The sequence below is a fragment of the Saimiri boliviensis genome, chromosome 19 (genome assembly GCF_048565385.1).
Source record: "Saimiri boliviensis isolate mSaiBol1 chromosome 19, mSaiBol1.pri, whole genome shotgun sequence".
Classification (NCBI taxonomy): Eukaryota; Metazoa; Chordata; class Mammalia; order Primates; family Cebidae; genus Saimiri; species Saimiri boliviensis.
In genome coordinates, this window is record NC_133467.1 from 30445963 (window position 1) to 30469329 (window position 23367).

At 63.9% G+C, this 23367-nt stretch overlaps 16 non-coding genes across 16 annotated transcripts; 9 read left to right on the forward strand and 7 right to left on the reverse strand.

The window, feature by feature from the left end:
* Positions 1-947: 947 nt before the first annotated feature.
* TRNAG-GCC (transfer RNA glycine (anticodon GCC)) lies at positions 948-1018 on the reverse strand. Its single transcript has one exon. It is a non-coding gene; the product is annotated as a tRNA-Gly (tRNA).
* Positions 1019-2610: 1592 nt separating this feature from the next.
* On the reverse strand, positions 2611-2693 carry TRNAL-CAG (transfer RNA leucine (anticodon CAG)). The gene has a single exon. It is a non-coding gene; the product is annotated as a tRNA-Leu (tRNA).
* Positions 2694-3241: 548 nt separating this feature from the next.
* Positions 3242-3313, forward strand: TRNAD-GUC (transfer RNA aspartic acid (anticodon GUC)). The gene has a single exon. It is a non-coding gene; the product is annotated as a tRNA-Asp (tRNA).
* A 574-nt stretch (positions 3314-3887) lies between these two features.
* On the forward strand, positions 3888-3959 carry TRNAG-UCC (transfer RNA glycine (anticodon UCC)). The gene has a single exon. It is a non-coding gene; the product is annotated as a tRNA-Gly (tRNA).
* Positions 3960-4259: 300 nt separating this feature from the next.
* TRNAE-CUC (transfer RNA glutamic acid (anticodon CUC)) lies at positions 4260-4331 on the forward strand. Its single transcript has one exon. It is a non-coding gene; the product is annotated as a tRNA-Glu (tRNA).
* Positions 4332-8247: 3916 nt separating this feature from the next.
* TRNAG-GCC (transfer RNA glycine (anticodon GCC)) lies at positions 8248-8318 on the reverse strand. The gene has a single exon. It is a non-coding gene; the product is annotated as a tRNA-Gly (tRNA).
* Positions 8319-9920: 1602 nt separating this feature from the next.
* On the reverse strand, positions 9921-10003 carry TRNAL-CAG (transfer RNA leucine (anticodon CAG)). Its single transcript has one exon. It is a non-coding gene; the product is annotated as a tRNA-Leu (tRNA).
* Positions 10004-10551: 548 nt separating this feature from the next.
* On the forward strand, positions 10552-10623 carry TRNAD-GUC (transfer RNA aspartic acid (anticodon GUC)). Its single transcript has one exon. It is a non-coding gene; the product is annotated as a tRNA-Asp (tRNA).
* A 635-nt stretch (positions 10624-11258) lies between these two features.
* On the forward strand, positions 11259-11330 carry TRNAG-UCC (transfer RNA glycine (anticodon UCC)). The gene has a single exon. It is a non-coding gene; the product is annotated as a tRNA-Gly (tRNA).
* Positions 11331-11629: 299 nt separating this feature from the next.
* Positions 11630-11701, forward strand: TRNAE-CUC (transfer RNA glutamic acid (anticodon CUC)). The gene has a single exon. It is a non-coding gene; the product is annotated as a tRNA-Glu (tRNA).
* Positions 11702-15616: 3915 nt separating this feature from the next.
* Positions 15617-15687, reverse strand: TRNAG-GCC (transfer RNA glycine (anticodon GCC)). The gene has a single exon. It is a non-coding gene; the product is annotated as a tRNA-Gly (tRNA).
* Positions 15688-17293: 1606 nt separating this feature from the next.
* On the reverse strand, positions 17294-17376 carry TRNAL-CAG (transfer RNA leucine (anticodon CAG)). The gene has a single exon. It is a non-coding gene; the product is annotated as a tRNA-Leu (tRNA).
* Positions 17377-17872: 496 nt separating this feature from the next.
* On the forward strand, positions 17873-17944 carry TRNAD-GUC (transfer RNA aspartic acid (anticodon GUC)). The gene has a single exon. It is a non-coding gene; the product is annotated as a tRNA-Asp (tRNA).
* A 616-nt stretch (positions 17945-18560) lies between these two features.
* Positions 18561-18632, forward strand: TRNAG-UCC (transfer RNA glycine (anticodon UCC)). Its single transcript has one exon. It is a non-coding gene; the product is annotated as a tRNA-Gly (tRNA).
* A 299-nt stretch (positions 18633-18931) lies between these two features.
* On the forward strand, positions 18932-19003 carry TRNAE-CUC (transfer RNA glutamic acid (anticodon CUC)). The gene has a single exon. It is a non-coding gene; the product is annotated as a tRNA-Glu (tRNA).
* A 3904-nt stretch (positions 19004-22907) lies between these two features.
* Positions 22908-22978, reverse strand: TRNAG-GCC (transfer RNA glycine (anticodon GCC)). Its single transcript has one exon. It is a non-coding gene; the product is annotated as a tRNA-Gly (tRNA).
* Positions 22979-23367: the final 389 nt, after the last annotated feature.

The following is a 23367-nucleotide window of genomic DNA, read 5'->3' on the forward strand; positions in this document are numbered from 1 at the left end:
CTGGGATGCCATTGGGCCAGGCGGTCATAGTATGGAGTGGGGCTGGTGTGAAGTGGCAAGCAGCCAAAGGTCGAACAGACAGCGTGACAGAGCGACTGGGGGCCATGTCTCAGGTCCCAAATGAGTAGGCAATGCACCTGGACCACAGACATTAGTAAGCCGCCTTCAGGACGCACATTTACATCTTGGGCATGTATGTGTCCGGGGCTGAGATGAAAAGAGGTTCTAGCGACAGCAGCAAGGCAGGATCCTGGACTCAGGTGGTGGATTGGGGTTACGTTGTGAGAGGTGAGATGGCGATGGGGGTGCAGCGTGAGCCTCACGAGGAGAGAGAGTATGGAGCTTCTGGAACACGGTGAATGGAGGCTGTGCACATGCCACGGGTTTACTGCTGTGGTGGCATTTAGGACTGTGTGACCCCTCCCCCCCCAATAGGGGAACGTGATGTTTCTCTCCTCCAAGTCTCGACTTCCTCGCTACTGGAAGGGCACCCATGGCATGATTTTCTAGAGGTGGAGAGTCCACGATGGAGACAGAGTCAGAGGAGAGAGAGAGAGAGAAGAGGCAGGTAGTGGTGGTGAAAAGCGAAGAGAAGAGGTGGCGCCCACGGGCACAAGCTCGTGCTGCCTGGCGACATTCCTTGAAGTGAAATGTCTAGGGCAGAGGCGGTGGCATGGCAGTGAAGAGAAGCAGGACCAGCAGGCTGCCAAAGGCTGGTGTGTGGCACGCTCCTGGTTTTGGAGGGGGTGTTGTTACCGAGGTGGGGTAGGGCAGGGTGGCCTCATCCATTAGTCCAGAGAGGGGCGGGGGAGTGGGCAGAGGCGAATCCCGCGTGGGAGCAGGGCCGGGCAGGACAGGCTCCAGCGCCCAGAGCATAAGCCGGCGGCGGAGGGGAGCACGGCTAAACGTTTATGTTACTGCTGTGCCACCAAAATGGGACGTCGCACTGCATGGGCCGGGAATCGAACCCGGGCCTCCCGCGTGGCAGGCGAGAATTCTACCACTGAACCACCCATGCACCGGCGGAAGGCGCCGACGGTAGCTGGCACAGGAGCGCTGGCGACCAGCCGCCCTTCGCCGGTCACATCGTGCGGCGGGTGTGTGTCCCACTGTAGCGTCCACGAGAGGCTGGCCCTATGGGGCGAGCATAAGGGGAGGCTCCCGTCACGTCACGTCGAGGGACCCTGGGCGCAACACGCCGAGGGAGAGAGGCCGACTCGTCCCATCTTGCACTTTCTCTGCCGCCGGGGTCGCCAGGAAAAAGAGCAGCCCTGGCCCTCGCCCGATGGCCCAAGTGGGCAAGGTGCGCTGTGGCGGGCCTTGCTGAGCGCGGATCCCCGGCCCGGACCCAGAGTCCTTTTCCCGCCAGGCTGGCCCTCCGCCTGGGTTGGGGGTGGCGGTGTCAGCGAGAGAGGGCGGTGAAGGGGCACGGGTCTCGCAGCCGCTGCGTGTGGCTCAGAAACGTCGACCAGGTCCGTGGGAGCCTCGCTTCTGCGCTCTGAACCGGCCCCCTACCCCCGCACTGGCTCGTACACGGTGCGGGACTCCCACGGGCCGGTAGGGAGGCCACAATGCAGCAGAGGAGGGCTTTGGCCGAGCCGCAGCTGCTGACCCGGGAGAAGGCGCGCTGGGTGTGGCTGGGTCGGCCCAGGTCGCGGTTTCCCACGTGGAAACGAGGGGCGGCGCAGAGCTGGTCCCGGCGGGGCCTGACCTCTGTGGGCCGGTGACGGGGATCTAAAGCTTCTGCCGGGATTCCTTGTGGGCAATCTCTCCGGGTTTGCGCTCGCCTGCCGGGCTGTGTGCAGGGATCCCGCCGCATCTGGCCCGCAGGCGTGCGGGTCGCAGCAGAACCGTCGGCAGGCAGGTGTTGGCGGTTAGGGCCCCACAGGGAAAGGAGCACAGTTAGCGCGGTGGGATCGGCGACCTGGGTCGCGTGTCCGGAGAATGGAATGGACAGGCGGGGGCCGAGGGCTTGGAGGCAAGGACAGGACGTTGGATGGTGGGCCTCTGGCTGCAGAAGTGCGCGGGGCTCCAGCAGCGAGTCGCTGCTGCTCGGCGGGCAGATGTTGGAGAGTGCAAACGGGCTGGCCGTGCGCTCCGGACGCCTCTGTGCAGCGCAGCGGCGATTCAGGGCGGTGGGCCGAGGGCGGTGAGCGGCGGGTGGTGGGCGCTGGGCGCTGAACGCTGGGCGCTGGGAGGAAGGAGGGAAAAAGAGGAAGGCGAGAGAGTCAGGGCTGTGTCCGTTAGGGCGAGTGAGGAGAAGGCCGACGGGGGAGACCGGCAGGAAAGAGCCAGGAAGGGGTTCGCGGTCCCTCGGTGTGTTAGGGCCAGGTAAGAGGGCGCGTGAGGGGGTGCGGAGTGCGTCTGCCGGAAGGAAGGGCAATCGGTAGAGAGTCGGGAGCGCTGGCGCACAGTCCTGGGAAATTTCTGTGACTGCCGGTGCTTGGGTGGGCAGGCAGGAAGAACGGACGTGCCTGAGAAGCAGCTGCGCTTTGGAGGCTTGCTGGAAGGGGGCTGGAGTTTCGGAGCGTGGGCGGGAACCGGGTCGAGGTGGTCCCGGGTGGCGGTGGGCGTTGCCCTCCGGCGGGTGGGCGGGCCAAAAGGTCCGCTTGTCAGGAGTGGGATTCGAACCCACGCCTCCAGGGGAGACTGCGACCTGAACGCAGCGCCTTAGACCGCTCGGCCATCCTGACGGCGCGCGGTGGCGCGTCGCGGTTCGCGTGTCTGGGAGCCGGCGCCCTTGGCCGGTGCGTTCGGTGCGCAACCGACGGAGCGCTCGGGCGGAGCGGGCACCAAGCGAGCCCAGCCGGCTGGCTCTGGCGTGGACCTCCTGGCGTCCCCACCCCTGACCCAAACGGACCGCGGGGTGCCGGCCGCCCCTGCACGCCCCCGCCCCCGCGCCTCCGCCGGCCGGACCCCCGCAGGGCGGGCGCCCAGGACGTCCTAGGAGCAGCGGCCTGGCGGTTTCGCCCGCGCCTCTTCCCGACCGGCGCGATCCCCGAGTTGGAGACAGCAGACAGGGCGCACGGGGAGGTTCCACGCCGCTCAGGTAGCTGTGGGAATCCCGCTCGGGATCCGGGTGGGATCGCAGGGTGCTTTGTTGGGTGTCGGCAGGTGGCGGGTGGTGGGTCGCGGGCGGGCACGTGCCGGACCCCTGCGGTCGGTCGTCCAAGGGGATGCAGGAGGGGCTCGGTGCCCGCGGTCGGAGTGGGGTCTGGCGTCCCGGCTGCCGTCGCCGTCGTCCTCGTTAGTATAGTGGTGAGTATCCCCGCCTGTCACGCGGGAGACCGGGGTTCGATTCCCCGACGGGGAGGCAGCAGTCCTTTTTGGGCCGCCGCCTGGGGCCCAGCCTGTGTGCCCACCCTATCCTCCCTCCGCCCCCCAGCGAGCCGCAGGGCGCCATCTCGGGCCTGGACTGCCTGTCACCTTGGCCACCTTGGCCTCCTGCACCTCCTGCCTTTTCTCGTCGCCGACCGCTTGGTCGCCACGGCGTGGCGGCCTCCTCTCGCCCTCACGGCGCCCAACGAGCGGCCCGCCCAAAGTGGCTGTCGGAAGGGGCTCCCTGCCTCGCACGGGGCCCGGGACCCGGTGGGAGGCGGAAGAGTGGGGACCCTGTGGGCACGCAGCGGCTGTGGCCACGCCGGGCACCTGGTGGAGAAGGGCTCTGGCGGCCCCAGAGACAGGCAGGCAGGCGGTCCGACAGGAGCAGCCACGCTCCGGTGGGGCGCGGGGCAGCCTTGGGCGGCGCTGTGGCAACGCGGAGGGCGGCGGCCGGGCGGTCGGACGGACAGAGGGACGCAGCGGCCATCCGGGCCGCGCCCGGCTTAGGCGGCGCGCTGGCTAGCGGGAGTCCCGGGCGGGCGTGGCGTGGCTGCCCGCGCCGTAAGGCGTTGGTGGTATAGTGGTGAGCATAGCTGCCTTCCAAGCAGTTGACCCGGGTTCGATTCCCGGCCAACGCAGCGGCCCACCTTTTGCGGGGGCGGGGGTCTCGGGCCGCGGAGCCCGTGTGGTGGCCGGTCTTGGCCTCCGGCTGCACGCGTGTGCGCCCGGGGCAGGAGGTGGCGGTGTTTGCAGGGCGGGCTGCGAACGGGACCAGAGCCGCTGGGGCGGTCGGGTGGCGGCGGGCCCAGCGTCGGCCGTGGGCTGGCAGTGGGTGTTTGTTTTAAACCCAAGCAGGGGACAGGTGCCAGGCTAGCGCCCAGTGCCGGGGCCACAGGCACTGGGGCCAGGAGGCGCAAACCTGGATGGGTGTCCGAAGCTCCCTGGTGGTCTAGTGGTTAGGATTCGGCGCTCTCACCGCCGCGGCCCGGGTTCGATTCCCGGTCAGGGAAGTCTTCCTTCTTTGGCTCCGCCGTCCAACTGCCCGACGCCTTCACTCCTCTGGTTTTAGCCACCAGCCTTGCTTGCTTCTCCCGCACCGCAGCCACGACCCCTGCGTCCTCCCCCTGAGGCCCAGAGGCTTCCTCCACCCATTTGTCCTTTTGGCTTTGCTGGTGCCACCTGCGCCACATCAGTTTCACAGCTCTTCCTTGTCGGGTGCTTGCCTCGCTCCCACTCTCCCTGGGTGGCAAAGCCCACTGGCCAGGACAGGCTTTCTCCCCCGTGGTCGCCGGCAGACCCGCCGCCGCCGCCGCCGCCAACACAAAGTCTCAGTGGCGTCTTGCGGCGGAATGGGCCAGGACTCTCCAGCAGCGAGGCTTCTGCCAAGCCAAGCCCAGGGGTGGGGGGCGGGGGGCTCACCGGCCGCTTCTCTGTCATCTGTGGGGGATGTGCACCTCAGGGTTTGGCCACCTGCAAGGGCCGCTCATGCTAGCCAGCGCACTGGCTTTTCCACGGCCTGCCAGGTCCTGAGCGGGCCGGAGTCCTCGACTGGGCTTCACGCAAGTCAGCGGCTTTGATAGGGATGGCAGTGAAACTCGAGGCAAGACCGAGGGCCAGCCTTCGCGCCGGGGAGGCAGAGCTGTGACAGTCACTCTTCCAGCACGAGTATGATTTTCTTCGTGCGGACGGGATATCCATGGGATTCCTGTGATATGTGGGAACACGTGTAGACTGCGGAGTGATGGATGATCAACTGAGGGGATGTAGGGCATCGGTCTCGTCGGTACGTGCCAGCTCTTCCTGTTGGGAACATCACAGGCCCTGTCTTGCAATTCTTTGGAAACGCACACTCCTACGTCCTCATCACCTATGGTCGCCCTACTCTGCGATGGAACATTATAACTTATTTTTTCCATGGATCCACGGGCTCGTGCCCATTTCCTCCAACCTCTCTTCACCCCAGTCTCCCACGGGCCCTCTCCAGCCTCTGGTTCCCGTGGTTCTGTGCTCTACCTCCACCAGGTGGACTTTTTGAGCTCCCACAATAGGAGTAAGGACCTACCCTCTCTGTCTTTCTCTTCCCGGCTCACTTGACTTTGCATCGCGACCTCAAGCTCCATCCGTGTTGCTGCAAAGAAGAGGCTTCATTCTGTTCCAAAGCAAGTAGTATTCCCTGCTGTTTATATGCCACATTTCTGTAATCCGTTTCCCAGCTGATGGACTCTTAGGTTGATGCCATGTTTCTGCAATTGTGAACAGCGCTGCATTAAACATGGGGGTGGGGGTACCCCTCTGATATTCAGATTTCCTTCTGCCTTGGATAAATAGGGCTCCGTGGGATTGCCGGCGGCAGTGGTAGCTCTACCTGGAGTTGTGTGTGTGGGAGGGGGTGGAGGAGACGGAAGGGTAGGGTTGAGGTGCGGTTTGGTTTGTTTGTTAGGTTGTTGTGTTTCCTTTGGACAAATCTCCATGCTGCTTTTCAGGGTGGCCGTCCTTATTTACCTTTCCGCCGACGGTAGCTAATTCTTCCCTTTTGTCCACCTCCTGGTCGGGATGGGTTATTTTCCCTGCAGGTTTAATGATAGTCATCCTAAGCGGGGTTCACGACTGCTCCTCATGCTTTTCGCTGGCATTTCCTTGACGATTGGCGAGGCTGAGCATTTTCTCTTCATACACCCGTTGGTGGGCAGTTCCTATGTGTTCTCTGCCCACTTTCCAACGGGATCAGATGGCATGCACATGGCCCGTCGGGTGCCTATTGGTGTTTGTTTGGGGGGAGGGGTGCGCGCGCGCGTGTGTGTACACATGCTCCCCGTCGCTGTTGACATGTTTGAGTTTCTCACCTGTTCTGGATGTGACGATGGCGCTTGAGAGAGTTCCCGCTAGTTAGACCAACCTGGCCACGGGCGTTGAAGCGTGGAGATGCAGGAGCTGGTGGCAAAAACCCAGCAGCCAAGCTGACCAAAGCGCATGTGGAAAGTTGGGGTTCAGGATAGACTTGTAGCGGATATTGGTTTCCCATCTCTTCACCTATGCTCTCTAACTTCTCCCGAGCTGGCGAGGAAAACACGGAGATGGCGCATATCCCCAGCGCCTGGGTGTTCTGTGGAATTTCTTCCCACCCCCTCCTTCGCACAGATCTGCCCATTTGTCCCAGCCTCTGTCCCGCCTGGTATCGATCTGAGTGCTTGGCCGATCCACCAAGTCAATGGCAGAGCTCAGTCGACTCCCTGCCGAAACTTTCCTTGGGAGTAAAGTAGAGGTCCCACCGACCGGTCAAGCCTGTCCCTTGACATTCGGGGGATCTTGGCAAAGTCGGATCGCCTGCCGAGACCAGACGTGTCAGGGAGAGAGAGGCTTGGTATTCCCACGGGAGGCGGGCTTGCTCGCCAGCGAGATGTGGGTGTGTGTCAGTGCGTGACAGTGACGGACAAAGCTGTGCGTTCCCGTTGCTGGCAACCACCCCGGCACGGGACTAGGGGCTGACATCAAGGAAAGGACAGAAGCATGCCGACCGCGGACTGGGAGGCGGGAGTAGGAGTCCCGGGTGTCTGGGTGGTGCACCGGCTAGCTGCCAAGGTCTGGGAACCAGGCGGCCCAGTCAGACGGAGGTCATGCTGATGCCTGGGGCGCTGGGACACATCGTGGGCGGCGTGTGAGGTCTGAGGGATCCCTGGTGGTGGCGGAGCTGGTGTGTGTCTGAAGAGCCTGAAGGAAACCAGGACTGGGGGATGTGAGCGTGTGAGAGAGAGGCACTGGCAGCCAGAGGGAGAGTTGGCTGTGCCGGGGTGTGTGTGTGTGTGTGTGTGTGTGTGTGTAAGAATGCGTGGCGTGGAGGGAGATAGAGCTGAGGGAGGGAAGGCTGAACCTGGATCTGGAAGGAGGAGATTTTCAGCGAGTTGGTATCTCTGGGCTCTAGTCTGGACAGGAACGAAGTCGTTGTGGTCAGAGGACCCTCAAGGGGGGAGACTGGGATGCCGTTGGGCCCGGCGGTCAGAGTATGGAGTGGGGCTGGTGTGAAGTGGCAAGCAGCCAAGGGTTGGACAGACAGCGTGACAGAGCGACTGGGGGCCATGTCCCAGGTCCCAAAGGGGTACGCAATGCACCTGGACCGCAGACATTAGTAAGCCGCCTTGAGGACGCACATTCACATCTTGGGCATGTATGTGTCCGGGGCTGAGACGAAAAGAGGTTCTAGCCACGGCAGCAAGGCAGGATCCTGGACTCAGGTGGGTGGACAGGGGTTAGGTTGTGAGAGGAGAGATGGCGATGGGGGTGCAGCGTGAGCCTCACGAGGAGAGAGAGTGTGGAGCGTCTGCAACCCGATGAATGGATGCTGTGCACATGCCACGCGTTTACTGGCGTGGTGGCATTTACGACTGTGTGACCGCTCCCGCCCCCCAACAGGGGAACGTGAAGTTTCTCTCCTCCAAGTCTCGACTTCCTCGCTACTGGAAGGGCATCCATGGCATGATTTTCTAGAGGTGGGGAGCCCGCGATGGAGACACAGTCAGAGGAGAGAGAGAGAGAGAGAGAGAGAGAGAGAGGTAGTTGTGGTGAAAAGTGAAGAGAAGAGTTGGAGCCCGCGGGCACAAGCTCGTGCTGCCTGGTGGCATTCCTTGAAGTGACCTGCGTAGGGCAGAGGCGGTGGCAGGGCAGTGAAGAGAAACAGGACCAGGAGGCTGCCAAAGGCTGGTGTGTGGCACGCTCCTGGGTTTGGAAGGGGTGTTGTTACCGAGGCGGGGTAGGGCAGGGTGGCCTCATGCATTAGTCCAGAGAGGGGCGGGGGAGTGGGCAGAGGCGAATCCCGCGTGGGAGCAGGGCCGGGCAGGACTGACTCTAGCGCCCAGAGGGTAAGCCGGCGGCAGAGGGGAGCACGGCTATACGTTTACGTTAGTGCTGCGGCACCAAAATGGGACGTCGCACTGCATGGGCCGGGAATCGAACCCGGGCCTCCCGCGTGGCAGGCGAGAATTCTACCACTGAACCACCCATGCACCGGCGGAAGGCGCCGACGGTAGCTGGCACAGGGGCGCTAGCCACCAGCCGCCCTTCGCCGGTCACATCGTGCGATGGGTGTGTGTCCCACTGTAGCGTCCACGAGAGGCTGGCCCTATGGGGCGAGCAGAAGGGGAGGCTCCCGTCACGTCACGTCGAGGGACCCTGGGCGCAACACGCCGAGGGAGAGAGGTCGACTCGTCCCATCTTGCACTTTCTCTGCCGCCGGGGTCGCCAGGAAAAAGAGCAGCCCTGGCCCTCGCCCGATGGCCCAAGTGGGCAAGGTGCGCTGTGGCGGGCCTTGCTGAGCGCGGATCCCCGGCCCAGACCCAGAGTCCTTTTCCCGCCGGGCTGGCCCTCCGCCTGGGTTGGGGGTGGCGGTGTCAGCGAGAGGGGGCGGTGAAGGGGCACGGGTCTCGCAGCCGCTGCGTGTGGCTCAGAAACGTCGACCAGGTCCGTGGGAGCCTCGCTTCTGCGCTCTGAACCGGCCACCTACCCCCGCACTGGCTCGTACACGGTGCGGGACTCCCACGGGCCGGTAGGGAGGCCACAATGCAGCAGAGGAGCGCTTTGGCCGAGCCGCAGCAGCTGACCCGGGAGAAGCCGCGCTGGGTGTGGCTGGTTCGGTCCAGGTCGCGGTTTCCCACGTGGAAACGAGGGGCGGAGCAGAGCTGCTCCCGGCGGGGCCTGGCCTCTGTGAGCCGGTGACCGGGATCTAAAGCTTCCGCCGGGATTCCTCGTGGGCAATCTCTCCGGGTTTGCGCTCGCCTGCCGGGCTGTGTGCAGGGATCCCGCCGCCTCTAACCCGCAGGCGTGCGGGTCGCAGCAGGACCGTCGGCAGGCAGGTGTTGGCGGTTAGGGCCCCACAGGGAAAGGAGCACAGTTAGCGCGGTAGGATCGGCGACCTGGGTCGGGTGTCCGGAGAATGGAATGGACAGGCGGGAGCCGAGGGGTTGCAGGCAAGGACAGGACGTTGGATGGCGGGCCTCTGGCTGCAGAAGTGCGCGGGGCTCCAGCAGCGAATCGCTGCTGCTCCGCGGGCAGAAGTTGGAGAGTGCAAACGGGCGGGCCGTGCGCTCCGGACGCCTCTGGGCAGCGCAGCGGCGATTCAAGGCGGTGGGCCGAGGGCGGTGAGCGGTGGGTGGTGGGCGCTGGGCGCTGAACGCTGGGCGCTGGGAGGAAGGAGGGAAAAAGAGGAAGTCGAGAGAGTCAGGGCTGTGTCCGTTAGGGCGAGTGAGAAGGCCGAAGGAGGAGACCGGCAGGAAAGAGCCGGGAAGGGGTTCGCGGTCCCTCGGTGTGTTAGGGCCAGGTAAGAGGGCGCATGAGGGGGTGCGGAGTGCGTCTGCCGGAAGGAAGGGCAATCGGTAGAGGGTCGCGAGCGCTGGCGCACAGTCCTGGGCTATTTCTGTGACTGCCGGTGCTTGGGTGGGCAGGCAGGAAGAACGGACGTGCCTGAGAAGCAGCTGCGCTTTGGAGGCTTGCTGGAAGGGGGCTGGAGTTTCGGGCCGTGGGCCACTGCTCAAGACGAGAACCGAGGCGAGGTGGTCCCGGGTGGCGGTGGGCGTTGCCCTCCGGCGGGTGGGCGGGCCAAAAGGTCTGCTTGTCAGGAGTGGGATTCGAACCCACGCCTCCAGGGGAGACTGCGACCTGAACGCAGCGCCTTAGACCGCTCGGCCATCCTGACGGCGCGCGGTGTCGCGTCGCGGTTCGCGTGTCTGGGAGCCGGCGCCCTTGGCCGGTGCGTTCGTTGCGCAACCGACGGAGCGCTCGGGCGGAGGGGGCACCAAGTGAACGCAGCCTGCTGGCTCTGGCGTGGACGTCCCGGCGTCCCCACACCGGACCCAAACGGACCGCGGGGTGCCGACCGCCCCTGCACGCCCCCGCCCCCGCGCCTCGGCGGGCCGGAGCCCCGCACAGCGCGCGCCCACGACGTCCTAGGAGCAGCGGCCTGGCGGTTTCGCCCGCGCCTCTTCCCGACCGGCGCGATCCCCGCGTTGGAGACAGCAGACAGGGCGCACGGGGAGGTTCCACGCCGCTCAGGTAGCTGTGGGAATCCCGCTCGGGATCCAGGTGGGATCGCAGGGTGCTTTGTTGGGTGTCGGCGGGTGGCGGGTGGTGGGTCGCGTGCGGGCACGTGCCGGACCCCTGAGGTCGGTCGTCCGAGGGGATCCAGGCGGGGGTCGGTGCCCGCGGTCGGAGTGGGGTCTGGCGTCCCGGCTGCCGTCGCCGTCGTCCTCGTTAGTATAGTGGTGAGTATCCCCGCCTGTCACGCGGGAGACCGGGGTTCGATTCCCCGACGGGGAGGCAGCAGTCCTTTTTGGGCCGCCGCCTGGGGCCCAGCCTGTGTGCCCACCCTATCCTCCCTCCGCCCCCCAGCGAGCCCCAGGGCGCCATCTCGGGCCTGGACTGCCTGTCCCCTTGGCCCCTGTGGCCACTTGGCTTCATGGCCTCTTTGGCCCCCTTGGCATCCTGCACCTCCTGCCTTTTCTTGTCGCCGGCCGCTTGGTCGCCACGGCGTGGCGGCCTCCTCTCGCCCTCACGGCGCCCAACGAGCGGCCCGCCCAAAGTGGCTGTCGGAAGGGGCTCCCTGTCTCGCACGGGGCCCAGGACCCGCTGGGAGGCGGAAGAGTGAGGACCCTGTGGGCACGCAGCGGCTGTGGCCACGCCGGGCACCTGGTGGAGAAGGGCTCTGGCGGCCCCGGGCGGCGAGGGAGAGAGAGCGCCCCCAGAGTCAGGCAGGCAGGCGGTCCGACCGGAGCAGCCACGCTCCGGTGGGGCGCGGGGCAGCCTTGGGCGGCGCTGTGGCAACGCGGAGGGCGGCGGCCGGGCGGTCGGACGGACAGAGGGACGCAGCGGCCATCCGGGCCGCCCCCGGCTTAGGAGGCGCGCTCGCTCGCGGGAGTCCCGGGCGGGCGTGGCGTGGCTGCCCGCGCCGTAAGGCATTGGTGGTATAGTGGTGAGCATAGCTGCCTTCCAAGCAGTTGACCCGGGTTCGATTCCCGGCCAACGCAGCGGCCCACCTTTTGCGGGGGCGGGGGTCTCGGGCCGCGGAGCCCATGTGGTGGCCGGGCTTGGCCTCCGGCTGCACGCGTGTGCGCCCGGGGCAGGAGGTGGCGGTGTTTGCAGGGCGGGCTGCGAACGGGACCAGAGCCGCTGGGGCGGTCGGGTGGCGGCGGGCGCAGCGTCGGCGTGGGCTAGCAGTGGGTGTTTGTTTTAAACCCAGGCAGGGGACAGGTGCCAGGCTAGCGCCCAGTGCCGGGGCCACAGGCACTGGGGCCAGGAGGCGCAAGCCTGGTCGGGACTCCGAAGCTCCCTGGTGGTCTAGTGGTTAGGATTCGGCGCTCTCACCGCCGCGGCCCGGGTTCGATTCCCGGTCAGGGAAGTCTTCCTTCTTTGACTCCGGCGTCCAACTGCCCGACACCTTCACTCCTCTGATTTTGGCCACCAGCCTGGCTTGCTTCTCCCGCACCGCAGCCACGACCCCTGTGGCCTCCACCTGAGGCCCAGAGGCTTCCTCCACCCTTTTGTCCTTTTGGCTTCGCTGGCGCCACCTGCGCCACATCAGCTTCACAGCTCTTCCTTGTCGGGTGCTTGCCTCGCTCCCACTCTTCCTGGGTGGCAAAGCCCACTGGCCAGGACAGGCTTTCTCCCCCGTGGTCGCCGGCAGACCCGCCGCCGCCGCCGCCGCCAACACAAAGTATCAGTGGCCTCTTGCCGCGGGATGGGCCAGGACTCTCCAGCAGCGAGGCTTCTGCCAAGCCAAGCCCAGAGGTGGGGGGCGGGGGGCTCACGGGCCGCTTCTCTGTCATCTGCGGGGGATGTGCACCTCAGGGTTTGGCCACCTGCAAGGGCCGCTCATGCCAGCCAACGAACTGGCTTTTCCACGGCCTGCCAGGTCCTGAGCGGGCCGGAGTCCTCGACTGGGCTTCACGCGAGTCAGCGGCTTTGATAGGGATGGCAGTGAAACTTGATGCGAGACCGAGGGCCAGCCTTCGCGCCGGGGAGGCAGAGCTGTGACAGTCACTCTTCAAGCATGAGTATGATTTTGTTCGTCCGGACGGGATATCGATTGGATTCCTGTGACATGTGGGAACACGTGTAGACTGCGGAGTGATGGATGATCAACTGAGGGGATGCTGGGCATCAGTCTCGTCGGTATGTGCCAGCACTCCCTGTTGGGAACATCACAGGCACTGTCTTCCAACTCTTTGGAAACACACACTCGTACGTCCTTGTCACCTATGGTCGCCGTACTCTGCGATGGAACATTAGAACATATGTTTTCCGTGGAACCGCGGGCTCGTGCCCATTTCCTCCAACCTCTCTTCACCCCAGTCTCCCACACGCCCTCTCCAGCCTCTGGTTCCTGTGGTTCTGTGCTCTACCTCCACCAAGTGGAGTTTTTGAGCTCCCATGATAGGAGTAAGGACCTGCCCTCTCTGTCTTTCTCTTCCCGGCTCACTTGACGCTGCATTGCGACCTCAAGCTCCATCCGTGTTGCTGCAAAGAAGAGGATTCATTCTATTCCAAGGCCAAGTAGTATTCCCTGCTGTTTATATGCCACATTTCTGTAATCCGTTTCCCAGCTGATGGACTCTTAGGTTGATGCCATGTTTCTGCAATTGTGAACAGCGCTGCATTAAACATGGGGGTGGGGGTACCCCTCTGATATTCAGATTTCCTTCTGCCTTGGATAAATAGGGCTCCGTGGGATTGCGGGCGGCAGTGGTAGCTCTACCTGGAGTTGTGTGTGTGGGAGGGGGTGGAGGAGACGGAGGGGTAGGGTTGAGGTGCGGTTTGGTTTGTTTGTTAGGTTGTTGTGTTTCCTTTGGACAAATCTCCATGCTGGTTTTCAGGGTGGCCGTCCTTATTTACCTTTCCGCCGACGGTAGCTAATTCTTCCCTTTTGTCCACCTCCTGGTCGGGATGGGTTATTTTCCCTGCGGGTTTAATGATAGTCATCCTAAGCGGGGTTCACGACTGCTCCTCATGCTTTTCGCTGGCATTTCCTTAACGATTGACGAGGCTGAGCATTTTCTCTTCATACACCCACTGTTGGTGGGCAGTTCCTATGTGTTCTCTGCCCACTTTCCAACGGGATCAGATGGCGTGCACATGGCCCAGCGGGTGCCTATTGCTGTTTGGGGGGAGGGGGTGCGCACGCGTGTCTGTACACATGCTCCCCGTCGCTGTGGACATCCCCTGTTCTGGATGTGACGATGGCGCTTGAGAGGTCCCGCTAGTTAGACCAACCTGGCCACGGGCGTTGAAATGTGGAGATGCAGGAGCTAGTGGGAAAAACCCAGTAGCCAGGCTGACCAAAGCGCATGTGGAAAGTTGGGGTTCAGGATAGACTTGTAGCGGATATTGGTTTCCCATCTCTTCACCTACGTTCTCTAACTTCTCCCGAGCTGGCGAGGAAAACACGGAGATGGCGCATATCCCCAGCGCCTAGGTGTGCTGTGGAATTTCTTCCCACCCCCTCCTTCGCACAGATCTGCCCATTTGTCCCAGCCTCTGTCCCGCCTGGTATCGATCTTAGTGTTTGGCCGATCCACCAAGTCAATGGCAGAGCTCAGTCGACTCCCTGCCGAAACTTTCCTTGGGGGCAAAGTAGAGGTCCCACCGACCGCCCAAGCCTGTCCCTTGATATTCGGGGGATCTTGGCAAAGTCGGATCGCCTGCCGAGACCAGACGTGTCGAGGAGAGAGAGGCTTGGTATTCCCACGGGAGGCGGGCTTGCTCGCTAGCGAGATGTGGGTGTGTGTCAGTGCGTGACAGTGACGGACAAAGCTGTGCGTTCCCGTTGCTGGCAACCACCCGGGCACGGGACTAGGGGCTGACACCAAGGAAAGGACAGAAGCATGCCGACCGCGGACTGGGAGGCGGGAGGAGGAGTCCAGGGTGTCCGTGTGGTGCACCAGCTGGCTGCCAGGGTCTGGGAACCGGGCGGTCCGGTCAGACGGAGGTCGTGCCGATGCCGGGGGCGCTGCGGCACATCGCGGGCGGCGTGCGAGGTCTGAGGGATCCCTGGTGGTGGCGGAGCTGGTGTGTGTCTGAAGAGCCTGAAGGAAACCAGGACTGGGGGATGTGAGCGTGTGAGAGAGAGGCACTGGCAGCCAGAGGGAGAGTTGGCTGTGCCAGGGTGTGTGTGTGTGTGTGTGTTTGTGTGTGTGTGTCTGTCTGTGTAAGAATGCGTGGGGTGGGGGGACATAGAGCTGAGGGAGGGAAAGCTGAACCTGGAGTCTGGAAGGAGTAGATTTTCAGCGAGTTGGTATCTCTGGGCTCTAGTCTGGGCAGGAACGAAGTCGGTGTGGTCAAAGAGGACCCTCAAGTGGGGGAGACTGGGATGCCGTTGGGCCCGGCGGTCAGAGTATGGAGTGGGGCTGGTGTGAAGTGGCAAGCAGCCAAAGGTCGGACAGACAGCGTGACAGAGCGACTGGGGGCCATGTCTCAGGTCCCAAAGGGGTAGGCAATGTAACTGGACCGCAGACATTAGTAAGCCGCCTTGAGGACGCACATTCACATCGTGGGCATGTATGTGTCCGGGGCTGAGATGAAAAGAGGTTCTAGGGACAGCAGCAAGGCAGGATCCTGGAGTCAGGTGGTGGATGGGGGTTAGGCTGTGAGAGGCGAGATGGCAATGGGGGTGCAGCGTGAGCCTCAGAAGGAGAGAGAGTGTGGGGCGTCTGGAACACGGTGAATGGACGCTGTGCACATGCCACGCGTTTATTGACATGGTGGCATGTAGGACTGTGTGACCACTCCCCTCCCAACAGGGGAACGTGAAATGTCTCTCCTCCAAGTCTCGACTTCCTCGCGACTAAAAGGGCATCCATGGCATGATTTTCTAGAAGTGGGGAGCCCACGATGGAGACAGACTCAGAGGAGAGAGAGAGAGAGAGAGAGAAGAGGGAGGTAGTCGCGGTGAAAAGTGAAGAGAAGAGGTGGGGCCCGCGGGCACAAGCTCCTGCTGCCTGGTGGCATTCCTTGAAGTGAAATGCGTAGGGCAGAGGCGGTGGCAGGGCAGTGAAGAGTAACAGGACCAGGAGGCTACCAAAGACTGGTGTGTGGCACGCTCCTGGGTTTGGAAGGGGTGTTGTTACCGAGGTGGGGTAGGGCAGGGTGGCCTCATGCATTAGTCCAGAGAGGAGCGGGGGAGTGGGCAGAGGCGAATGCCGCGTGGCAGCAGGGCCGGGCAGGACAGGCTCTAGCGCCCGGAGGGTAAGCCGGCGGCAGAGGGGAGCACGGCTATACGTTTATGTTAGTGCTGCGGCACCAAAATGGGACGTCGCACTGCATGGGCCGGGAATCGAACCCGGGCCTCCCGCGTGGCAGGCGAGAATTCTACCACTGAACCACCCATGCACCGGCGGAAGGCGCCGACGGTAGCTGGCACAGGGGCGCTGGCCACCAGCCGCCCTTCGCCGGTCACATCGTGCGGTGGGCGTGTGTCCCACTGTAGCGTCCACGAGAGGCTGGCCCCATGGGGCGAGCATAAGGGGAGGCTCCCGTCACGTCACGTCGAGGGACCCTGGGCGCAACACGCCGAGGGAGAGAGGCCGACTGGTCCCATCTTGCACTTTCTCTGCCGTCGGGGTCGCCAGGAAAAAGAACAGCCCTGGCCCTCCCCCGATGGCCCAAGTGGGCAAGGTGCGCTGTGGCGGGCCTTGCTGAGCGCGGATCCCCGGCCCAGACCCAGAGTCCTTTTCCCGCCGTCTGGCCCTCCGCCGGGGTTGGGGGTGGGCGTGTCAGCGAGAGGGGGCGGTGAAGGGGCACGGGTCTCGCAGCCGCTGCGTGTGGCTCAGAAACGTCGACCAGGTCCGTGGGAGCCTCGCTTCTGCGCTCTGAACCGGCCCCCTACCCCCGCACTGGCTCGTACACGGTGCGGGAGCCCGACGGGCCGGTAAGGAGGCCACAATGCAGCAGAGGAGGGCTTTGGCCAAGCCGCAGCTGCTGACCCGGGAGAAGCCGCGCTGGGTGTGTGGCTGGGTCGGCCCAGGTCGCGGTTTCCCACGTGGAAACGAGGGGCGGCGCAGAGCTGGTCCCGGCGGGGCCTGGCCTCTGTGAGCCGGTGACCGGGATCTAAAGCTTCCGCCGGGATTCCTCGTGGGCAATCTCTCCGGGTTTGCGCTCGCCTGCCGGGCTGTGTGCAGGGATCCCGCCGCCTCTAACCCGCAGGCGTGCGGGTCGCAGCAGGACCGTCGGCAGGCAGGTGTTGGCGGTTAGGGCCCCACAGGGAAAGGAGCACAGTTAGCGCGGTAGGATCGGCGACCTGGGTCGGGTGTCCGGAGAATGGAATGGACAGGCGGGAGCCGAGGGGTTGCAGGCAAGGACAGGACGTTGGATGGCGGGCCTCTGGCTGCAGAAGTGCGCGGGGCTCCAGCAGCGAATCGCTGCTGCTCCGCGGGCAGAAGTTGGAGAGTGCAAACGGGCGGGCCGTGCGCTCCGGACGCCTCTGGGCAGCGCAGCGGCGATTCAGGGCGGTGGGCCGAGGGCGGTGAGCGGTGGGTGGTGGGCGCTGGGCGCTGGGCGCTGGGCGCTGCGAGGACGGAAGGAAAAAGAGGAAGGCGAGAGAGTCAGGGCTGTGTCCGTTAGGGCGAGTGAGGAGGAGGCCGACGGAGGAGACCGGCAGGAAAGAGCCGGGAAGGGGTTCGCGGTCCCTCGGAGTGTTTGGACCAGGTAAGAGGGCGCGTGAAGGGGTGCGGAGTGCGTCTGCCGGAAAGAAGGGCAATCGGTAGAGAGTCGCGGGCGCTGGCGCACAGTCCTGGGTTATTTCTGTGACTGCCGGTGCTTGGGTGGGCAGGCAGGAAGAACGGACGTGCCTGAGAAGCAGCTGCGCTTTGGAGGCTTGCTGGAAGGGGGCTGGAGTTTCGGAGCGTGGGCCACTGCTCAAGGCGGGAACCGAGGCGAGGTGGTCCCGGGTGGCGGTGGGCGTTGCCCTCCGGCGGGTGGGCGGGCCAAAAGGTCTGCTTGTCAGGAGTGGGATTCGAACCCACGCCTCCAGGGGAGACTGCGACCTGAACGCAGCGCCTTAGACCGCTCGGCCATCCTGACGGCGCGCGGTGGCGCGTCGCGGTTCGCGTGTCTGGGAGCCGGCGCCCTTGGCCGGTGCGGTCGGTGCGCAACCGACGGAGCGCTCGGGCGGAGCGGGCACCAAGTGAACGCAGCCGGCTGGCTCTGGCGTGGACGTCCCGGCGTCCCCACCCCGGACCCAAACGGTCCGCGGGGTACCGGCCGCCCCTGCACGCCCCCGCCCCCGCGCCTCCGCCGGCCGGACCCCCGCGCCTCTTCCCGACCGGCGCGATCCCTGCCTTGGAGACAGCAGACAGGGCTCACGGGGAGGTTCCACGCCGCTCAGGTAGCTGTGGAAATCCCGCTGGGGATCCGGGTGGGATCGCAGGGTGCTTTGTTGGGTGTCGGCGGGTGGCGGGTGGTGGGTCGCGGGCGGGCACGTGCCGGACCCCTGCGGTCGGTCGTCGGAGGGGATCCAGGCGGGGCTCGGTGCCCGCGGTCGGAGTTGGGTCTGGCGTCCCGGCTGCCGTCGCCGTCGTCCTCGTTAGTATAGTGGTGAGTATCCCCGCCTGTCACGCGGGAGACCGGGGTTCGATTCCCCGACGGGGAGGCAGCAGTCCTTTTTGGGCCGCCGCCTGGGGCCCAGCCTGTGTGCCCACCCTATCCTCCCTCCGCCCCCCAGCGAGCCCCAGGGCGCCATCTCGGGCCTGGACTGCCTGTCCCCTTGGCCCCTGTGGCCTCTTGGCCCCATAGCCCCTTTGGCCCCCTTGGCCACCTTGGCCTCCTGCACCTCCTGCCTTTTCTTGTCGTCGGCCGCTTGGTCGCCACGGCGTGGCGGCCTCCTCTCGCCCCCACGGCGCCCAACGAGCGGCCCGCCCAAAGTGGCTGTCGGAAGGGGCTCCCTGCCTCGCACGGGGCCCGGGACCCGGTGGGAGGCGGAGGAGTGGGGACCCTGTGGGCACGCAGCGGCTGTGGGCACGCCGGGCACCTGGTGGAGAAGGGCTCTGGCGGCCCCAGAGACAGGCAGGCAAGCGGTCCGACCGGAGATGCCAGGCGCCGGTGGGGCGCGGGGCAGCCTTGGGCGGCGCTGTGGCAACGCGGAGGGCGACGGCCGGGCGGTCGGACGGACAGAGGGACGCAGCGCCCATCCGGGCCGTGCCCGGCTTAGGTGGCGCGCTCGCTCGCGGATTCCCGGGCGGGCGTGGCGTGGCTGCCCGCGCCGTAAGGCGTTGGTGGTATAGTGGTGAGCATAGCTGCCTTCCAAGCAGTTGACCCGGGTTCGATTCCCGGCCAACGCAGCGGTCCACCTTTTGCGGGGGCGGGGGTCTCGGGCCGCGGAGCCCCTGTGGTGGCCGGGCTTGGCCTCCGGCTGCACGCGTGTGCGCCCGGGGCAGGAGGTGGCGGTGTTTGCAGGGCGGGCTGCGAACGGGACCAGAGCCGCTGGGGCGGTCGGGTGGCGGCGGGCGCAGCGTCGGCGTGGGCTGACAATGGGTGTTTGTTTAAAACCCAAGCAGGAGACAGGCGCCAGGCTAGCGCCCAGTGCTGGGGCCACAGGCACTGGGGCCAGGAGGTGCAAGCCTCGACAGTTGTCTGTAGCTCCCTGGTGGTCTAGTGGTTAGGATTCGGCGCTCTCACCGCCGCGGCCCGGGTTCGATTCCCGGTCAGGGAAGTCTTCCTTCTTTGGCTCCGACGCACTCACTCCTCCGGTTTTGGCCACCAGCCTGGCTTGCTTCTCCCGCACCGCAGCCACGACCCCTGTGGCCTCCACCCGAGGCCCAGAGGCTTCCTCCATCCTTTTGTCCTTTTGGCTTCGCTGGCGCCACCTGCGCCACATCAGTTTCACAGCTCTTCCTTGTCGTGTGCTCGCCTCGCTCCCACTCTCCCTGGGTGGCAAAGTCCACCGGCCAGGACAGGCTTTCTCCCCCGTGGTCGCCAGCAGACCCGCCGCCACCACCGCCGGCAACACAGAGTCTCAGTGGCGTCTTGCGGCGGAATGGGCCAGGACTCTCCAGCAGCGAGGCTTCTGCCAAGCCAAGCCCAGGGGTGGGGGGCGGGGGGCTCACGGGCCACTTCGCTGTCATCTGTGGGGGATGTGCACCTCAGGGTTTGGCCATCTGCAAGGGCCGCTCATGCCAGCCAGCGCACTGGCTTTTCCACGGCCTGCCAGGCCCTGAGCGGGCCGGAGTCCCTGATTGGGCTCCACGCGAGTCAGTGGCTTTGATAGAGATGGCAGTGAAACTTGAGGCGAGACCGAGGGCCAGCCGTGGCGCCGGGGAGGCAGAGCTGTGACAGTCACTCTTCCAGCACGAGTATGATTTTCTTCGTGCGGACGGGATATCCATGGGATTCCTGTGATATGTGGGAACACTTGTAGACTGCGGAGTGATGGATGATCAACTGAGGGGATGTAGGGCATCCGTCTCGTCGGTATGTGCCAGCTCTCCCTGTTGGGAACATCACAGGCGCTGTCTTCCAACTCTTGGAAACACACACTCGTACGTCCTCGTCACCTATGGTCGCCCTACTCTGCGATGGAACATTAGAACATATTTTTTCCGTGGAACCGCGGGCTCGTGCCCATTTCCTCCAACCTCTCTTCACCCCAGTTTCCCAAACGCCCTCTCCAGCATCTGGCTCCCGTGGTTCTGTGCTCTACCTCCACCAGGTGGACTTTTTGAGCTCCCACGATAGGAGTAAGGACTTGCCCTCTCTGTCTTTCTCTTCCCAGCTCACTTGACGCTGCATTGCGACCTCAAGCTCCATCCGTGTCGCTGCAAAGAAGAGGCTTCATTCTGTTCCAAGGCAAGTAGTATTCCCTGCTGTTTTTATGCCACATTTCTTTAATCCATTTGACAGCTGATGGACTCTTAGGTTGATGCCATGTTTCTGCAACTGTGAACAGCGCTGCATTAAACATGGGGGTGGGGGTACCCCTCTGATATTCAGGTTTCCTTATGCTTTGGATAAATAGGGATCCGTGGGATTGCCGGCAGCAGTGGTAGCTCTACCTGGAGTTGTGTGTGTGGGAGGGGGTGGAGGAGACGGAAGGGTAGGGTTGAGGTGCGGTTTGGTTTGTTTGTTAGGTTGTTGTGTTTCCTTTGGACAAATCTCCATGCTGGTTTTCAGGGTGGCCGTCCTTATTTACCTTTCCGCCGACGGTGGCTAATTCTTCCCTTTTGTCCACCTCCTGGTCGGGATGGGTTATTTTCCCTGCGGGTTTAATGATAGTCATCCTAAGCGGGGTTCACGACTGCTCCTCATGCTTTTCGCTGGCATTTCCTTGACGATTGGCGAGGCTGAGCATTTTCTCTTCATACACCCACTGTGTGGGCAGTTCCTATGTGTTCTCTGCCCACTTTCCAACGGGATCAGATGGTGTGCACATGGACCGGCGGGTGCCTATTGGTGTTTGTTTGGGGGGAGGGGGGCTCGCGCGTGTGTGTACACATGCTCCCCGTCGCTGTTGACATGTTTGAGTTTCTCACCTGTTCTGGATGTGACGATGGCGCTTGAGAGGTCCCGCTAGTTAGACCAACCTGGCCACGGGCGTTGAAATGTGGAGATGCAGGAGCTGGTGGGAAAAACCCAGCAGCCAAGGTGACCAAAGCGCATGTGGAAAGTTGAGGTTCAGGATAGATTTGTAGCGGATATTGGTTTCCCATCTCTTCACCTACGCTCTCTAACTTCTCCCCAGCTGGCGAGGAAAACACGGAGATGGCGCGTATCCCAAGCGCCTAGGTGTGCTGTGGAATTTCTTCCCACCCCCTCCTTCGCACAGATCTGCCCATTTGTCCCAGCCTCTGTCCCGCCTGGTATCGATCTTAGTGCTTGGCCGATCCACCAAGTCAATGGCAGAGCTCAGTCGACTCCCTGCCGAAACTTTCCTTGGAGGCAAAGTAGAGGTCCCACCAACCGCCCAAGACTGTCCCTTGACATTCGGGGGATCTTGGTAAAGTTGGATCACCTGCCGAGACCAGACGTGTAGGGGAGAGAGGGGCTTGGTATTCCGACGGGAGGCGGGCTTGCTCGCTAGCGAGATGTGGGTGTGTGTCAGTGCGTGACAGTGACGGACAAAGCTGTGCGTTCCCGTTGCTGGCAACCACCCCGGCACGGGACTAGGGGCTGACACCAAGGAAAGGACAGAAGCATGCCGACCGCGGACTGGGAGGCGGGAGGAGGAGTCCAGGGTGTCCGTGTGGTGCACCAGCTGGCTGCCAGGGTCTGGGAACCGGGCGGTCCGGTCAGACGGAGGTCGTGCCGATGCCGGGGGCGCTGCGGCACATCGCGGGCGGCGTGCGAGGTCTGAGGGATCCCTGGTGGTGGCGGAGCTGGTGTGTGTCTGAAGAGCCTGAAGGAAACCAGGACTGGGGGATGTGAGCGTGTGAGAGAGAGGCACTGGCAGCCAGAGGGAGAGTTGGCTGTGCCAGGGTGTGTGTGTGTGTGTGTGTTTGTGTGTGTGTGTCTGTCTGTGTAAGAATGCGTGGGGTGGGTGGAGATAGAGCTGAGGGAGTGAAGGCTGAACCTGGAGTCTGGAAGGAGGAGATTTTCAGCGAGTTGGTATCTCTGCGCTCTAATCTTGGCAGGAACGAAGTCGGTGTGGTCAAAGAGGACCCTCAAGTAGTGGAGACTGGGTTGCCGTTGGGCCAGGCAGTCAGAGTATGGAGTGGGGCTGGTGTGAAGTGGCACGCCGCCAAGGGTCGGACAGACAGCGTGATAGAGCGACTGGGGGCCATGTCTCAGGTCTCAAGGGGGTAGGCAATGCACCTGGACCGCAGACATTAGTAAACCGCCTTGAGGACGCACATTCACATCTTGGGCATGTATGTGTCCTGGGCTGAGATGAAAAGAGGTTCTAGTGACAGCAGCAAGGCAGGATCCTGGACTCAGGTGGTGGATGGGGGTTAGGCTGTGAGAGGCGAGATGGCGATGGGGGTGCAGCGTGAGCCTCAGGAGGAGAGAGAGTGTGGAGCGTCTGGAACACGGTGAATGGATGCTGTGCACATGCCACGCGTTTACTGACATGGTGGCATTTAGGACTGTGTGACCCCTCCCCCCCAACAGGGGAACGTGATGTTTCTCTCCTCCAAGTCTCGACCTCCTCCCTACTGGAAGGGCATCCATGGCATGATTTTCTAGAGGTGGGGAGCCCGCGATGGAGACAGAGTCAGAGGAGAGAGAGAGAGAGAAGAGGGAGGTGGTCGTGGTGAAAAGTGAAGAGAAGAGGTGGCGCCCGAGGGCACGAGCTCGAGCTGCCTGGCAGCATTCCTTGAAGTGAAATGCGTAGGGCAGAGGCGGTGGCAGGGCAGTGAAGAGAAACAGGACCAGGAGGCTGCCAAAGGCTGGTGTGTGGCACGCTCCTGGGTTTGGAGGTGGTGTTGTTACCGATGTGAGGTAGGGCAGGGTGGCCTCATCCATTAGTCCAGAGAGGGGCGAGGGAGTGGGCAGAGGCGAATCCCGCGTGGGAGCAGAGCCGGGCAGAATAGGCTCTAGCGCCCGGAGGGTTAGCCGGTGGCAGAGGGGAGCACGGCTATACGTTTACGTTAGTGCTGCAGCACCAAAATGGGACGTCGCACTGCATGGGCCGGGAATCGAACCCGGGCCTCCCGCGTGGCAGGCGAGAATTCTACCACTGAACCACCCATGCACCGGCGGAAGGCGCCGACGGTAGCTGGCACAGGGGCGCTGGCCACCAGCCGCCCTTCGCCGGTCACATCGTGCGATGGGTGTGTGTCCCTCTCGTGGACTGTAGCGTCCACGAGAGGCTGGCCCTATGGGGCGAGCATAAGGGGAGGCTCCCGTCACGTCACGTCGAGGGACCCTGGGCGCAACACGCCGAGGGAGAGAGGCCGACTCGTCCCATCTTGCACTTTCTCTGCCGCCGGGGTCGCCAGGAAAAAAAGCAGCCCTGGTCCTCCCCCGATGGCCCAAGTGGGCAAGGTGCGCTGTGGCGGGCCTTGCTGAGCGCGGATCCCCTGCCCAGACCCAGAGTCCTTTTCCCGCCGTCTGGCCCTCCGCCGGGGTTGGGGGTGGGCG